Genomic DNA, 17,334 nt, shown 5'->3' with positions numbered 1-17,334 from the left:
AAGTCTACACAGCAGAATGAGTCAATGTGAGGACAGAATTTCACATATAGAAGATAAGATTGCAATTAGTGACAGGGAAAAGAAAAATTGCTTCAAAATTAAAAGGGAACATGAGAAATCAATCCAGCAGCTGCTAGATGATGCAAAGAAGAATAACATAAGACTGATTGGAGTCAATGAAGAAACAGGAGAGAGTGCAGATGACATAAAAAATCTCTTCACAGAAATAATGGCAGAAAACTTCCCAAGCAGGGGAAAACACCTTGACATACAGATAAGTGAGGCATATAGGACTCCAAATAGCCTTGATCAAAAAAATCTACACATAGGCATATAATTGTTAAGATTCCAGAAACTCAACAGAAGAACAAAGTTCTACAAGCAGTTAGAGAAAAGAAACAAATCACATACAAAGGAAAGCCCATCAGAATGACAGCAGACTTCACAACACAAACCATCAAGGCAAGAAGAGCTTGGAGTGACATGTTTCAAGCCCTAAAAGAAAACAGCCTCCAACCCAGACTGATGTACCCTGCAAAACTATCTTTCAAAATGTATGGAGAAATGAGATACTTTCATGACAAAGAGCACCTTAGGAACTTTGTGAATACCAAACCACCACTCCAGAGAATTTTACACAATATCCTAGGAACAGACATTGAGGATCACAACCCCAGGAAGCAAAGCAGAATGTACCCATCTGGCATGACAAGAAATTAAATGTAAAGGGGGAGAACCCAACAAAAAGAAAAAGTCATGGCAATGACAAGTCAATACGTTTCAGTTATAATCATCAATATTAATGGTCTCAATTCACCAATCAAAAGAAATAGACTGGCAGAATGGGTCAAGAAGCAAAATCCAACCATATGCTGCATACAAGAAACACACTTAATTCAAAAGGAAACTCATAGACTGAAAGTTAAAGGGTGGAAAACAATACTCCATGAGACGGGAACCCGAAAAAAAGCAGGAATAGCTGTCCTCTTTGCAGAACAAGTAGATTTCAAACCAACACTGATTAAGAGAGACAAAGAAGGACACTACGTCCTTGTAAAGGGAAGAATCCAAGAGGAAGAGATGACAATCATAAATATCTATGCACCAAACACTAGTGTGCCCAACTATATAAAACAAATAGTAACAGACATGAAAAGTCATATATGCACTAATACAATTGTAGTGTGGAACCTCAACACCCCACTGTCACAAATAGATAGATCAACTAGACTAAAAATAAGTAATGAAATACTAGAACTCAATCAAACTCTTGAACAAATGAACTGAACAGATGTTTACAGAGTCTTCCACCCCATAAAATCAGAATACACATTCTTCTCAGCTGCACATGGGTCATTCTCCAAAATAGACCACATACTCACACATAGAACATGTTTAAGTGCAAAGGAATTGAAGTTATCCCCTGTATATTATCAGACCATAGTGCAATGAAATTGGAGATCCATAGCAAAAGAAACTCAAAAAATTTCACAAACATGTGGAAATTGAACAGCACACTTCTGAATAACCAATGGGTCACAGAGGAAATGAAAGAAGAAATCAGACAGTTCCTTCAATTAAATGACAAGGACAATAAAACATATTGGAATCTATGGGACACAATGAAAGCAGTCTTATGAGGGAAATTCATAGCAGTGAATACACATATTAGGAAAACAGAACAAGCCCAATTAAACAACCTGATGCTGAACCTCAAGCTTCTAGAAAAAGAAGAGCAGGACAACCCCAAAGCTCATACAAGGGAGGAAATTATAAAGATCAGAGGAGAAATCAATGCAATGGAGACTAAGAGAATGATACAAAAAAATCAATGAAGCCAGGAGTTGGTTCTTCTAAAGAATCAACAAAATTGACAAACCCATAGCCAACTTTATCAAAAAAAGGAAAGAAAAGGCCCAAATCCATGCAATTAGGAATGAAAAGGGTGAAATGACAACAGACCCAACAGAAATCCAGAGAATCATCAATACCTACTTCCAGAATCTATATGCCAATAGGATGGACAACACAGAAGAAATGGACAGATTCCTAGATACATATGAATTACCAAAGTTGAATGAAGAAGACCTAAAAATTCTGAACAACCCAATATCAACCAGTGAAATTGAAAACGTAATTGAAAACTTATCAACTAAGAAAAGCCCGGGCCCTGATGGTTTCCCTGCCGAATTCTACAAGACATTTAGAGAGGAACTGCTGCCACTACTGATAAACTCTTCAATAAAATTGAAAGGGAAGCAATACTCCCAAATTCATTCCTGGAAGCAAGCATCACCTTGATCCCCAAAGCAGAAAAAGACCCAACCAAAAAGGAGAACTATAGGCCAATCTCACTAATGAACATAGATGCAAAAATCCTTAATAAGATACTGGCAAACAGAATGCAGAATATCAAGAAGATCATACACCCTGATCAAGTAGGATTCTTCCCAGGGATGCAGGGATGTTTCAATATATGCAAATCAATTAATGTAATACACTATATCAATAGAGCCAAGGACAAAAGCCATATGATTATCTCCATAGATGCAGAAAAAGCATTTGACAAAATCCAACATGCATTTATGATAAAAACTCGAAAAAAAATTGGAATAGATGGTCTCTACCTCAAACTGATAGACGCCATCTATGAAAAACCAACAGCCAATATCATACTAAATGGTCAAAAAGTGAAATCCTTCACACTAAAATCAGGAACAAGACAAGGATGTCCACTATCACCACTCTTGTTCAATATAGTTCTGGAAACATTAGCCACAGCAATTAGACAAGAGAAAGAAATAAAAGGAATAAAGATAGGTAATGAAGAAGTCAAATTGTCATTATTTGCAGATGACATGATACTCTATATAGAAGACCCCCAAAACTCCACCAAAAATCTTCTAGACTTAATAACCAAATTCAGTCAAGTAGCTGGTTACAAGGTCAACAAACAAAAATCAACAGCTTTCCTCTACACCAATGACAGACTCACTGAGAAAGAAATAGGGCAACTAATTCCTTTCATAATAGCATCCAAAAAACTGAAATACCTAGGAATCATCCTAACGAAAGAAATCAAAGACCTCTTCTCTGAAAACTATGGCACTCTGAAAGGAGAGATTGAAGATGATATCAGAAAATGGACAGACATCCCCAGCTCCTGGGTAGGAAGCATTAATATAGTGAAAATGGCCATACTTCCAAAACTGCTATATAGATTTAATGCAATTCCAATTGAGATCCCAGCAGCATACTTTATGGACCTTGAGAAAACAATCCAAACATTCATTTGGAACAAGAAGTGACCCAGAATAGCAAAAGCAATTCTAGGTAACAGAAACATGGCAAGGGGTATGACAGCCTGCAACTATACTACAAAGCTACTGTGATAAAAACAGCATGTTAGTGACAAAGAAAGAGACCTGAGGATCAGTGGAACAGATTAGAAGATGCAGAAACAAGGCCAGACACAGTCAGCCACCTAATCTTTGACAAAGGAGCCAAACACCCTCACTGGAGGAAAGATAGCCTCTTCAATAAATAGTGCTGGAAAAATTGGGCTTCAACTTGCCAAAGATTAAAACTAGACCTGTAGCTCTCGCCATGCACTAAACTAAAATCGACATCGATTAAACATCTAAATATTAAAATAGAAACTCTGAACCAGTTGGAACAGAGGTTAGGTAGAACTCTTGAAGACATCGGTGTAGGAAAAAATTTTATGAACAAAACCTCAGTTGCCCGTGAACTAGCACAAACAATCAACAAGTGGGATCTCTTCTTATTAAAAAACTTCTGCACAGCAAGAGAAACCACCAGCAGTGTGAAGAGACAGCCCACAATGTGGGAAAAAATCTTCACCTGCTCTTCCTCAGACAAAGATCTACTATCTCGAATCTATAAAGAACTTAAAAAGATCAGACCTCCCAAGTTTAAAGACCCAATCCAAAAATGGGCATCTGAAATGAACAGACATGTCCCAGACAAAGAAGTAGAAATAATAAATAAAACATGAAAAACTGTTCAACATCACTGGTCATTTGAGAGATGCAAATGAAAACAACGCCGAGATTCCACTTCACTCCAGAAAGAATGGCTGCTATCATGAAATCAACCAATAACAAATGCTGGCAGGGCTGTGGGGAAAGAGGAACCCTTCTCCTCTCCTGGTGGGAGTGTAGAATGGTGCAAGCACTGTGAAAATCAGTATGGAGGTGCCTCAAATAACTAGGACTGGAAGTCCCATTTGACCCCACTATTCCACTGCTGGGGATCTTCCCCAAAGAATTAAAAGTATCATACCACAGTGATATATGTGCACCCATGTTCATAGCAACACAGTTTGTGATAGCTAAAACTTGGAAACAGCCCAAATGCCCATCAACTGGAGACTGGATAAAGAAAATGTGGTTTTTTTAATAAAATGGAGTACTACTCAGCCATAAAAAATGAGAAATTAGAGACATTTATAGCTAAGTGGATGCACATTGATGCAATACTCTTAAGTCAAATAAATAGGACACACATGTATAAATACCAAATAGTTTCTCTGGTGTGAGAAACTGAAAGTGTAAATAAGGACTAAAATTTATAATAGGTAATATGAAATAGAAAGAAAAGGGGCAAAGGGGAAGGAAGTGGGAGGGCTAGGGGAAAGGATAGAAGGGAATGGGATTAATATGAGAAAATGGAAAAATAGGAAGAAAATCTTTGTAAATAGGGAGGAATGGAGGGGTGGGAGGGCTGGGCAAGGGTGATAAATAAGACCCAAGAAAGATTATTTAAAGTTGCAAATTTCCAATGATGAATGTCATTATATTGTATACCTAAAATGTACCAATTATTAGAATGAATAATTGATAATGCAAAATAGGAAGAAAAGGTCCAAAGGTGTAGGGGTAGTGGGAGGGGCAGGGGGAAGGAAAGAAGGGAAAGGAAAAATGATGAGAAATGGAAAAAATGGAAATAAAGTCTTTGTAAATAGAGAAGGGTGGAGGGGGTGAAGGGAGGACTAGGAATGGGGAAAAAATTAGAACCAAGATGCATCATGTATAGGTACAATTCCCAAGGAGAAATGTAATTGTGTTGTATACCTAAAATGTACCAATAAAAGGATTTAACCAAAAAAGAAAAAAGAAAAAGAGTAGAAAATATGACCTGAGAGCATCACAAGAAGCAGTAAGACTCCCACCTTTGCAGCCTCAAAATTGCAAAAGTGAAAGACTTTGCTTTGAGAAGAGAGCCCCAAAGCACTATATTTTAGCTGTCAGCCACCTAGGAAAGTTGTTTCTTGGAATTTGGTTCATAGGCACTGTACCCCTACAACCAGGAGAGAAGGAAGCCTGACTACTGCTCCAGCTTTCAGTAGACCTTGGCATCATCCATGTGGTGCTGGTTTTAGGTGCATGTAGAATGCAAGAGTTGTGGGGTCAGGAAGGCTTCCACCCAGATTTCAGAAGACCTGGGAGGCCAGGCAGTGTGCCCCTGAAAGGGCAGTGTGTGAAGCTGTGAGTGTGAAGCTGAAAGTGCTGTGGAGAGCCCAAAAGTTTGTATAAGCCAGAAACGTGGATCATGTGAGGAAAACTGCAAGGAGGGAGCAGAGCCAGCACAAAGAGAAGCCATGGGAACTACAACCACCAGAAGTGTTGTAGGGGCAGAGCTACTCAAGCCCTTTGGAGTTCACAACTTGCAACAGATTGCTTCAGATTCTGGAAGTAGAACTGTGGGATTTAATGTTTGCCCTGCTGGATTTTAGTCTTGCTTTGTTCCCAGTTTTTGCTATCTCCCTTTTTGTAACCTTCGAAATGGAAATGTCTATCTTCTTCCATTGAATGTTGGAAGTGATTAACTTTCTTTTCATTTATATAGGGTCTTGCAGCTAAGAATTTGTCTTCAATCTCAGAGGAGACTTTGGACTTGGACTTTACAGCAGTGCTGAAACTGTTAGGAGTTTGACAACTCATGGAGATGGACTAAATGCCTTTTACATAAAGGAATCTACATGAGTGTTTGGAAGGCCAGTGGTAGAATTTTAGGGTTTGGGCCTAGATGTCCCCACAAAGCCTCATGTGGTCATATGTGGCTTTTTCAAGGGTGGCTGAATCTAGAGTGTGTGATGCTGGGATTGAGGGAATATGATTACTAAACCAGTACACTGACTGGTTTGGCATCACCCTAATCCCAGTGGTCTGGATAAGATAAAAGGAGCAGAAAGATACTCTTGTTGCTTTTGCTACCTTCTGGCCACTATGACCTTTCTCCTCTGCAAGGCCTGGCTGTCATGCTACTCTGCCTTGGAGCCAGCCAATTGTGGACTACATAAACCTTTCTCCCTTTAACTTTGGGTTTCAATTATTTTGTGTCAGCAACAAGAGTAAATTAAGACTGTGTTGAAGGATGAAGATCAGTTATCATGGAAAATTCTGTTGCTTCTATGGAAATCTTTTTAGTTAGTGTATGTTTCCTTGTGATTTGAACTTGGCTTTGGTTATATTTTGATATTCATGCACCAAGTCACTCTACTCAATTTATTAGGATCAATTATTTTCTTTCTTTTTTAATTAATTAAGTTTGTTGGTATATTTTAGGTATACATAATGATCACATTCATCACAGGGACTTTGTACCTGTACATAATATATCCTGGTTCTTATTTTTTTTCATTCCTCTTCCTTCCCTTCAACCTTTCCACCACTCTTTATTTACAAACACTGTTTCCATTTTTGTCCATTTTTCCTCATTTTTTTCTTTCCCTTTCTTTCCCGTCTCCCTCCCTAGTTTCCCTTCCCATTTGAACATTTTGTTTCCATTTCACAATATACATTTTGGCACTCATTTACACTTTTAGTTTCTCACACCAGAGAAACAATGTGGTATTTATGCATGTGTGTCAGATTTATTCCACTTAAGAGTATAGTCTAAAGGTACATCCATTTAACCAGAAATGTCTCAAGTTTGTCTTTCTTTATGGCTGAGTACTCCTCCATCATATAAAAAAAAAACCACATCTTTATCCATTCATAGGTTGATGGGTATTTGGACTCTTTCCAAGGTTTAGCTATTACAAACTGTTCAGCCATAAACATGGGTATGCATATGTTCCTGGGGTATGATGCTTTCAAATCTTTTAGGAAGATTCCAAGAAAGGGAATAGCTGGCTCAAATGAAACCTTTAGTTTCATTTAGTTTATTGATGAACTTCCACACTGTTTTCCACAGTGGTTACACCAGTCTACACTTCCACCAGCAACCCCACCAGTATTTGTTATTGTTTGATTTCTTGATAGCAGCCATTCTTTCTGGAGTGAGATGGAATATCAAAATTGTTTTAATTTGCATCTCACAAATGATCAGTGATGTTGAACTTTTTTTCATATATTCATCTGCTGTTTCTACTTCATCTGAGAAGTGTCTATTCATTTCAGACGCCTATTTTTAGATTGGTTCTTTAAATTTGGGGGAGCCTGATTTTTTGAGTTCTTTATATATTCTAGAGAGTAGTCCTTTGTCTGAGGAACAGCTGGGAAAATATTTTTTCCCACATTGTGGGTTGTCTTTTCACTCTGTCGGTAGTTTCTTTTGTTGTCCAAAAGCTTTTTTAATAAAATTAGGTCGTACTTGTTGATTATTCATGATAGTTCCCATGTAAACCAGGTTTTGTTCATAAAGTCTTTGCCTATGCCAATATCTTCCCGAGTTCTACCTAACCCATCTTTGAGAAGATTTAGTGTTTCTGTTTTAATATTTAGATCTTTGATCCATTTTGATTTTAGTTTAGTGCATGGTGAAAGATACATGTCTAGTTTTAGTCTTTGTCAAGTTGCAAACCAGTTTTTCCAGCACCATTTATTAAATAGGCTATCTTTTCTCTGGTGAAGGTGTTTGGTTCCTTTGTCAAAGATGAGGTGGCTGAGTATGTCTGGAGTTGTTTCTGCATCTTCTAATTTGTTCCATTGATCTTTAGGTCTTTTTTTTGTCAGTACCATGCTGTTTTTATCATAGTAGCTTTGTACTATAATTTCAAGTCAGGGATTGTGATGCCCCCTGCCTTGCATTTGTTGCCAAGAATTGCCTTTGCTATTCTTGATCTCTCCTGATTCCAAGTGAATTTTAGGATTGTTTTCTCTTATTCTGTGAAATAGGCTTTTGGAATTTTTATTGGGATTGCATGAATCTGTGTAATAGTTTTGGAAGTATGGCCATTTTCACTGTATTAAATCTTCCTACCCAAGAACAAGTGATATCTTTCCACTTTTTGATATTCTCTTCAACCTCTTTTTTTTCAGAGTATGGTAGTTTTCAATGTAGGGTTCTGTTACTTCCTTCATTGGATTGATTCTTAGGTATTTCATTTTTTGGATGAAAGGTATTGTTTCCCCAATTCCTCTTTCAGTGAGTCTATTATTCAAGTACAGGAAAGCTATTCATTTTTGAATGTTGATCTTATATCTATCTACAGTACTGAATTTGGTTATTAAGTCCAGAAGTCTTTTGGTGGAGTTTTTGGGGTCTTCTATGTAGAGAGTATGATGCCATCTGCAAATAATGACCATTTAACTTCTTCCTCTCCTACTCTTTTTTTTTTTTTTTGTACCAAGGATCGAACTCGAGACCTTGTGCTTGCAAGGCAGGCACCAGAACCACTGAGCTAAATCCCTGGCCCATCTCCTACTCTTATTTATTTTACTTATTTCTCTTGTATAATTGCTCTGACTAATATTTCCAGAACTATATTAAACAAGAGTGGAGACAGTGGACATCCTTCTCTTGTTCCTGATTTTAGAGTGAAAGTTTTCAGTTTTTTCCCACTTAGTGTGATGTTGGCTGTTGTTTTTTCATAGATCTTTTATCAGGTTGAGATAAAGACCATCTCTTCTAATTATCTACAGGGTTTTTATCATAAATGAGTGTTGGGCTTAAACGCTTTTTCTATCTCTATTGAGATGATCATATGTTTTATTTTCATTGGCTCTGTTAATATAGTGTATTTCATTTATTGATTTGCATATGTTGAACCATCCCTGCATCTTTAGGATGAATCCCCTTTGGACAGGGTGTATAATCTTCTTGATGATCTGCTGCATTCTGTTTGCCAGTATCTCATTGAGGATTTTTTTTTTGTCTGTTTTCATTAGGGAGGTAGGCCTGTAGTTCTCTCTCTCTCTGTCTGGTTTTTTTTTCTTTTTTTTTTTGTACCAGGGATCGAACTCAGGACTTGCACTTTCGAGGCAAGCAGCAGCACCACTGGGCTAAATCCTTGGCCCTGTAGTTCTCTTTTTTGGTTGGATCCATCTGTGGTTTTGGAATCAAGGTAATGCTTGCTTTCAGAAATGAATTGGGGAATACTGCTTGCTTTTCAACTTCATGAAAGTCAAAGAATTACAGGCATTAGGTCTTCTCTAAATTTTTTGTGGAATTCAACAGTGAAGCTATCAAGGACAGGGCTTTTCTTTGTTGGTAATTTTTAAATTATATTTTCAATTTCATTGACTGATATTGAATTATTTAGAATGTTATATCTTCTTGATTCTGCTCTGGTATTTCATAGGTATCTAGGAATCTGTCCATTTTTTCTGAGTTTTCCATCTTATTAGAATACAAGTTCTTATACATTTTGATGATCCTCTGGATTTGTGCAGAATCTGTTGACTTCATCCCTTTAATTCCTAATTGCTTGGATTTGAGTCTTTTCTTTCATTTTTTATAAGGTTATTAAGACTTTGTCAAATTTATTTAATCATTCAAAGAACCACCTCTTTGATTCATTGATTATTTGTATGATTTATTTAGTCTCCACTGCATTAATTTCTGCTCTGATTTTATAACTTCCTCCATTTTATGAACTTTGGGTTTGACTTTCTCTTATTTTTCTAAAGCTTGAGGTTCATTCAACATTAGGTTGTTTATTTGAGCTTTCTCTGTTTTCCTAATATGGCCATTCAGTGCTATAAATTTCCTTTGTAGGCCTACTTTCATTTTGTCCCACAAATCCCGGTATGTTGTGTTGGCATTATCATTTAATTGTAGAAACTGTCTAATTCTAGTTTAATTACCTCTGTGGCCCATTTTTTGTTCCAGAGGGTGTTACTTAATTTCCATATGTTTATGAAGTTCTTGTGATTTGTTTTGCCATCTATCTCCATTTTTATTGCACTATGGTCTGATAATATGCATAGGATAACTTTAATTCCTTTGCATTTAATTAAGTATGTTCTATGAGCTAGCATGTGGTCTATTTTGGAGAATGTCCCATGTGTAGCTGAGAAGAATGTGTATTTTGATATTGTGGGGTGGAACACTCTGTTGACATCTACTAAGTCCATTTGTTAAAAAGTTTGGCTCAGTTCTAATATTTCATTGTTGAATTCTGTCTAGTTGATCTATTTGTGACAGTGGGATATTGAGGTCCCTCAGTAAAATTATATTAGTGCTTATTTGATTTTTCATGTCCATTAATATTTGTTTTATATTTTTCAGTGGACTAGTATTTGGTGTATATATATTTATGATTGTCATCTCTTCCTTTTAAATTGTTATCTTTTCAAGGATGTAGTGACCTTCTTAGTCTCTCTTAATTAGTCTAGGCTTGAAGTCCACTTGCTTGCAAATAGAATAGCTACCCCTGTCTTTTTCCAGGTTCCTGTCACCTGGAGTATTGTTTTCTATCATTTGACTTTCAGTCTATGATTTTTTAAAAAATTAAATGTGTTTCTTGTATGCAGCTTATTGTTGGATCTTGCTTTTTGATCCATTCTGCCAGTCTGTTTCTTTTAACTGGTAAATTGAGAACATTAACAACTGATATGTATTTACTTTTCTTTGTCATGTTATTTTCCAGTTGTTGTTAGCCTATTTTTCCCCACTCTGTTTAATTACTTGCCTTAACCACTGGATACATTCTCTTGGGGTTCATGAAATTGTACTCCTTATTTGTTTCAAGAATGTCCTTCAGAACATTTTGGAGTGCTGGTTTGGCATTCATGAAGTTCCTCAGGTGTTCTTTGTCATGGAAGTATCTAATTTTCCCATCAATTTTGAAAGATAATTTTGCAGGATACTTCAATCTGGACTTGAGATTCTTTTCTTTTGAGACTGGAAATACTCCACTCCAGGGTTCATGTTGAGAAGTCTGCAATGATTCTGATGGGCTTTCTTTTATATATGATTTGTTTCTTTTCTCTAACAACTTTCAATATTCTGTTCTGGTGTTGGATTTCTGGAATCTTGAGTATTATATGCTGAAGTGTAGATTTTTTTTGATCATGGCTAATTGGAATTCTATATGCCTCACTTATCTATATGTCAAATTCTCTTTCCCTGTTTGGGAAGTTTTCTACCATTACTTCAGTGAACAGTATTTTTATGCCATTTGTGCTATCTCCTACTTTTTCATTGACTCCGAATAATCTTGTTATTCTTCTTTGCATCATCTAGCAGCTGTTGGATTGATTTCTTTTGGTTCGCTATTTTTTAAAAATCTTTCTTTTCATGTTCACTTACCACAGTCTTGTCTTCTGTATCTAATATTCGATCCTCACATTGGGCATTCTATTGTGTATATGCTGGGCATACATGGTTTTCATCATTTTCTAAGCTACTTTATTTTTTATCTGTATCTGCTCTAGAGTCACTAATCATCTCTTTCACTTTGGTCACATCTCTGTAGTTATCTGAGAAATTATTTCTGATTTGATTTTTTTCTTGAGCTTCTTTCATCTACTTTGTTACTTTCATTGTTACCTCTTTAGGGCTTTCAGATTATTCCAGTTCATTGTCCCCTGGGTTTGCTTTGGTGAGATGAAAGTCTGGGTTTTCATCTTGTTTAAGTGTCTTCTCATTTCTATTTTTTGTTTGTTTTTGGCTTAATTCCTGGGTTGATGCTTGTAGATTGCTTATGGTGAATATCTTTGTTGCTAGTATTTAGAACGTTAGGAAATGAGTACTTGTCAGAGGTATCTTCCAGGTATAGCTGGCTATTGAGTTTTGAGTCTGTTGCAAGATCCTACCTCTTCAGTTTATTGGGCATGAGAAGTTGCTGTCTCAGTCTTGGTATACCAGGAAGAACAAGTGATTAGAACAATTATGTCACCTTGGCTAAATTAGTACAATCAGCATCAACAATAGCATCAAGCATAGCTTAGAAAATGATGAACTGTGGAAAGTATTAATTTGCCTCCTTTAACTGTATGAACTAGATTTGTGGTTATATAACAAATTCTAAAACAAACTAGAAAAATGTTTGCAGTAAATAAGCCCTCAATATAGTGAATTTACTATTCCAGGAGAAAATTTAAATAGAGTTAGGGAAGAAAAGAGAGAAATAGAAGAAGAGGAAATGATTAGAATTAAGGCTAGAGAACAAAGCAAGGTCATGACAACTTTGGGAAACTGATGAAGAAGACAAGACAGAAAGAGAGAAGAAAGCAATAAAAACAACAGAACAAGACAGCAACAACAACAACAAAAAACTAGACACCATGTTCAATTCCTATAAAAATAAGAATAATCAAGAAAAAAACAAAAACAAACAAGAAAAGAGATAAATGAAAAAAAGAAGAAAAAAATGTCCACTTCAAGCTGTGTCTCTGCTGTGACTGGTAGACAGTGTGGGCAGCATACAGATCTGAATTGATTAATCCCAGCAAGCCAGCTATAGCTTTACAGAGGGGTAGTGGATAATCCCAGCAAGCTTTCACCTTTAGTTCTACTGGAGTTCAGGCTGGTTTCTTACTGTGAGCCTGGAACTAGATCTGTGGAGTCTCCTGCCCCATCCCCGCCCAGCTGGCTCATACTGAGCTCTCTGACCTCTTGCTTGTTTGAACTCTGACACTCTGACATTGGAATCCACTAGATAGAGCCAGCCCACAGCTGTTCTGAGTTCTGAACTCAATTGGCCCCTCTCCTGGGGGTCTTCCATACTCCAACACCTCATCAACCACTGCAGTCCACTGTGTCCACCATTCTCCTCCACTGGTATGGTTCACCATGGAGGTCTCGGGTTGCCATAGTCACAGTTAGTCAGTCTCCAGGTGCAAGCTACCCTTCCCCTGAGTTAAGTCGAGGCTTAGGGAGGAGGCACTGCCTGTTAGCACCTTCTTCTTTGTTAGGGACTCTCTTCACTCTCCTATGGGCTTCAATTGTCACTTCAGATCTTTCCTGGGTCCCCGGGACCCACTCTCCTGGTTCTTTTCTTCCTCATGTTGCTTTATTGCAGTGCCTGGACACTAAACCTCTCTTTCTGCTGCTCACCACTCCATCTTCCTGCAAGTCCTCTAATTCTTGTGACTATTTTGCAAGGACAGAACAACTTATAGTTATATTTCATATACAAAACCAACCATATATCAACATATAATTTAAAACTTGTTTTAAATATTTCACACTTTTTTTGTAACCTAGGGAGACAGTGAAATAGTACTGATGTCAATGGAGTAGGATATAACAGATGATGGAAGGAACAAGTCAGAAAGTAGTTCAGAAAGAAGGAATGAAGAAAGAGACAAAAGCAAATGAAAAAATGTGATAAGACTTTGGTGATGTTATTTTATATCTAGAATGGAAGGAGGGGAAGAGGATGTTTGAGAAGTTATTTGGATGAGCAGGAAAAATTGTGGGAAGTTGTATGAAGTTTTAACTGATTGAAACCAGTTAATATGTTAGTAGAAAGTTTGTGTTTGAATCTACATACATAATTTTTGGTGAGGTTTGACCTGATATGTCAATGAAAGATACTGTATAAACTACAGCAATAATTAATTCTTTTTTTGTTGTTGTTGTTTTTTTTGGTACCGGGGATCAAACTCGGGTCCTTGTGCTTGCGCGGCAAGCGTTGGAACAACTGAGCTAAATCCCCGGCAGCAATAATTAATTCTTATTCACCATTTCACATATGCAAAAACTGCACATAAATATTCTGAGAGAAAGAAAGAAAATAAAAATTAAAAATTAAAAACAAAAACATTGTACTGATAGTGTTTCTGTTATGTAAAAGCAGGAGGGAGTTGGGAAATTTGAGAGGATGTGAGAAGGAAAGTAAGTAGAGTAGTGGGGGAAGGAATAAGTGGAGCATGATGTAGGGCATAAAGATATTGTGTCTGATTTATGACCAAACCAAAAGTCTATTTTAGCTAACAGTGTGAAACACTCCTTGGTATGGGTAACCTAATGTGATTATAGAATTACATAAAGTGACACAAACATTAACTTAGTCCTACACTGTTACTAGCATACTGCCAAGCCCCTAGCACTTACTAAAAGCAATACCAATGAAAGAAAGAAAAGACGGAATAAAAATATATTGTTAGCTGAGCATGGTGGTATATGCCTGTTGTCCCAGCGTTCAGGAGATTAAGGCAGGAGGATCACTCTAAGTTCAAGGCAAGCCTAGATTAAATAGTGAATTCAGAGCCAGCCTGAGCTACATAGTGAGACTCTATCTCAGAAAATATGTGTGTCTGTATGTATGTGTGTGTTGACCAAATAAAGGGGGAGGAAGGGGGAATTTGAGAGGGTGAAGGTGTGAAACAGGAAGTTGAGGAGGGAGTTTAAATGCAGTGTGGTAGAAGGTATAGGAAGGTTGAAACCAATTTATGACTAATCTAATAGCTAACGTAGCTTAGTAAGAGCATTAATTCATATTCCTATACTCTTACTAACACACAAACACCCCTTCCCTATAGCTCTTTCAAAAAGCAATGGCAGATAAAAAGGAGAAAACAACTAAAGGAAAGAACCTCTTAATGTTATTTGTACTTTAGTTAGAATTTCATCAGTATGCTCCTACCTCTTAGTTCACAAATGGAGAGACCTTGGCTTGCAGCACTTGTAGGGAGCTCAGCTCTAGTTCTCTGTGGTTTTGACTGGTTTGATATGTCAACTGGTTTGAGCTGGTTTCTCACAAATGACTTCTTACCTGCCAGGAACAGGTGAGCCAGACACACCACTGAAGCTGATGCTTATTCCCCCTTTAGGCAAAATTCCGCTAGATTTCAACTGTGCTCCTATGGGTATAACAGCCAGAGGTTTTTTGCCTTTGCCTTACTTCCAGGCACTGTCAATTTTATCAGACTGGAAGAGAGTGCAGTGGGACTGGTCTAGTGACTAGTCTGCCACTGTTATACGAAAAGGTGTGTTACTTTTCTCATTACTGAGACAAAATACCCAACATCCAAAGATAAAATGGGAAGGTTTATTTAGCTCACAGTTTGTAGAGGCTTTAGTCCATAATTGGCTGGCTCCAAGGCAGAGTGGCATGACAGGTAGGCCTTGAAGAGGAGAAACAGTTCATGGTGGCCAGAAGATATCAAAAGCAACAAGGGAAACTTAAGAGTGTATTTCTGCCCCTTTTATCTTATCCAGACCACTGGGATTAGGGTGATGCCAAACCAATGAGTGTACTGGTTTAATAATCACATTCCCTTAATCCCAGCATCACAAGCTCTAGATTCAGTCACCCCTGAAAAACCCACCTATGACCACATGAGGCTTCGGGGGGACCTCAAAGCTACTGGGATTCTCTGAAGAACAAGCCACTGTGATCTGTGACCTTGAACACTGAGAAGTTCTCTCTGGTGAAAGCTTTGAGTGATACCCAGTGGCCATCAGGGCTGTTAAGCCCCTCAGCAGACATGTGTTGAATTCTTATGACAAGTAGGTCACTGTGAGACATGGTGACTCTCACTGTCTTGCCTGTTATGGTTTAGATTGAGAATGTCTTCCCAAAGGCCTCGTGTACTTATAGACAAGGATTTTGGAAGGTGATTTAATCATAGAGGAGATATGGCTGACTTGTTAGGAGCTGTGGTCTGACTGGAAAAAGCTACGTATTGGAGATGTGACCTGGAAGGGTATATCTCCTTGTTTGGGTTTTTCTTTCTTTCTCTGCTTCCTGGCCATGATGAGAGCACCTTTCCTCTTCAGCAGTCCATTCTACCATGCCATTTTCTGTGTTTGAGCATACCACCCATTAACTGAAACCTCTAAAGAACATGAGGCAAAACAGACCTCACCTCCTTTAAGTTGTGGGTGTTGGATATTGTGTCTTAGCTTTGAGAAAGTGACCAAAAAAGAGCCCATCCGACTTCTTTAATCCCTAATATCACTGGTTGTTTACCCTGTTCTTCTTTTCCCCACAAGGGGATTTGTGAGCCAGGGAGTTCCTTTGTGCTGGAAAACCTGCCAGATGGGATGATACAGGAACACTCTTATTTTTCTTTTTTTTGTGATTGTTCTCAGGTTTTTTCTTCCATTATATTGTCATGGATTCTTAGGTGAACTCCTAAATACTTCCAGGTTATTTTGGTTCATGGATAACTGTCAAATTTTTGCTTTTTGTGAGCAAAAGGAAGGCTGGCATCTCTTACTGTGCCATCTTGTTAATGTCTTCTACCCAAAAATAGATTTCTAATCATTTAATGCTTTTTGCTACTATTATAAATAGTATTTTTAAAAATTTCAACCTTGCATAATTTGGTATTATATAGAAATAAGTGGCCTTTTGTATGTTAACCTTGTAACCTGACATATTACTGAATTCACTAATTTTTATAGATTTCTTATGATTTATACCTATACAGTCATATCATCTCTGAATAAAGACAATTTTATTCTTTTCAATCTACATGTGATCTGTTTTGTTTTCTTTTCTTATTTAACTGGATGTTGCAGTACAGTGTTAACCAGACGTGATGAAAGCAGATATCTTTGTCTTCTTCCTAATTTTATGATCAAGCATTCAATATTTCTCTATTCAGAAAGAAACTAGCTTTATATTTTCATGGATACACTTTGTTACATTGGGGTAGTTTTTTTTTTTCTATTCCTAGTTTGTGCATAGATTTTATTATAAATGTGTTTTTTCAAGTCCTTTTTTGTTTATTGAAATGATCATATGGTTTTTCTCCTTTAATCAATGAATGTAGTGAAGTAGATAGGATAAATTCTTCATAATTATGGTGTATTATTCTTTTTAGGTTTTATTTTCTTGTTTTCTGAAGTCTATGAGTAACAACTCATCTTAATATTTTTGTCTATCCATTTTTTTTATGTCTATCCATTCTTATTGCCTGTTTTTTCTCTTGTGTTTTGTTGATGCTTTATGTTCTCATGCATTAGGTTATTTTGGTTGAATATTAAACAATATATAAGAAAAAATTTTAAGATTTAAATAAAACTACTTTGAAATACTTTTAAATTAACAGAAAAGTTAAAAATATGATCAAAACAAATATATAGCATTTACCCAGATTCACCTGTTAACATTTCATCATTTTTATTTTATCATTTGAGTGTCCTCTCCCTCCTCTCAACTCTATTCTCTTTCCCCATACACAT

At 37.0% G+C, this 17,334-nt stretch overlaps 1 protein-coding gene across 7 annotated transcripts in view; it reads left to right on the top strand.

The window, feature by feature from the left end:
* Positions 1–17,334, top strand: part of Arhgef9 (Cdc42 guanine nucleotide exchange factor 9) — a 241,660-nt gene that overhangs the window by 182,754 nt on the left and 41,572 nt on the right. The window lies entirely within an intron of this gene.

The sequence above is a fragment of the Heterocephalus glaber genome, unplaced genomic scaffold (genome assembly GCF_053883595.1).
Source record: "Heterocephalus glaber isolate CG9 unplaced genomic scaffold, H.glaber_assembly_v1.0 deba00000936, whole genome shotgun sequence".
Taxonomy (NCBI): Eukaryota; Metazoa; Chordata; class Mammalia; order Rodentia; family Bathyergidae; genus Heterocephalus; species Heterocephalus glaber.
This window is presented reverse-complemented; position numbering and strand designations above follow the sequence as displayed.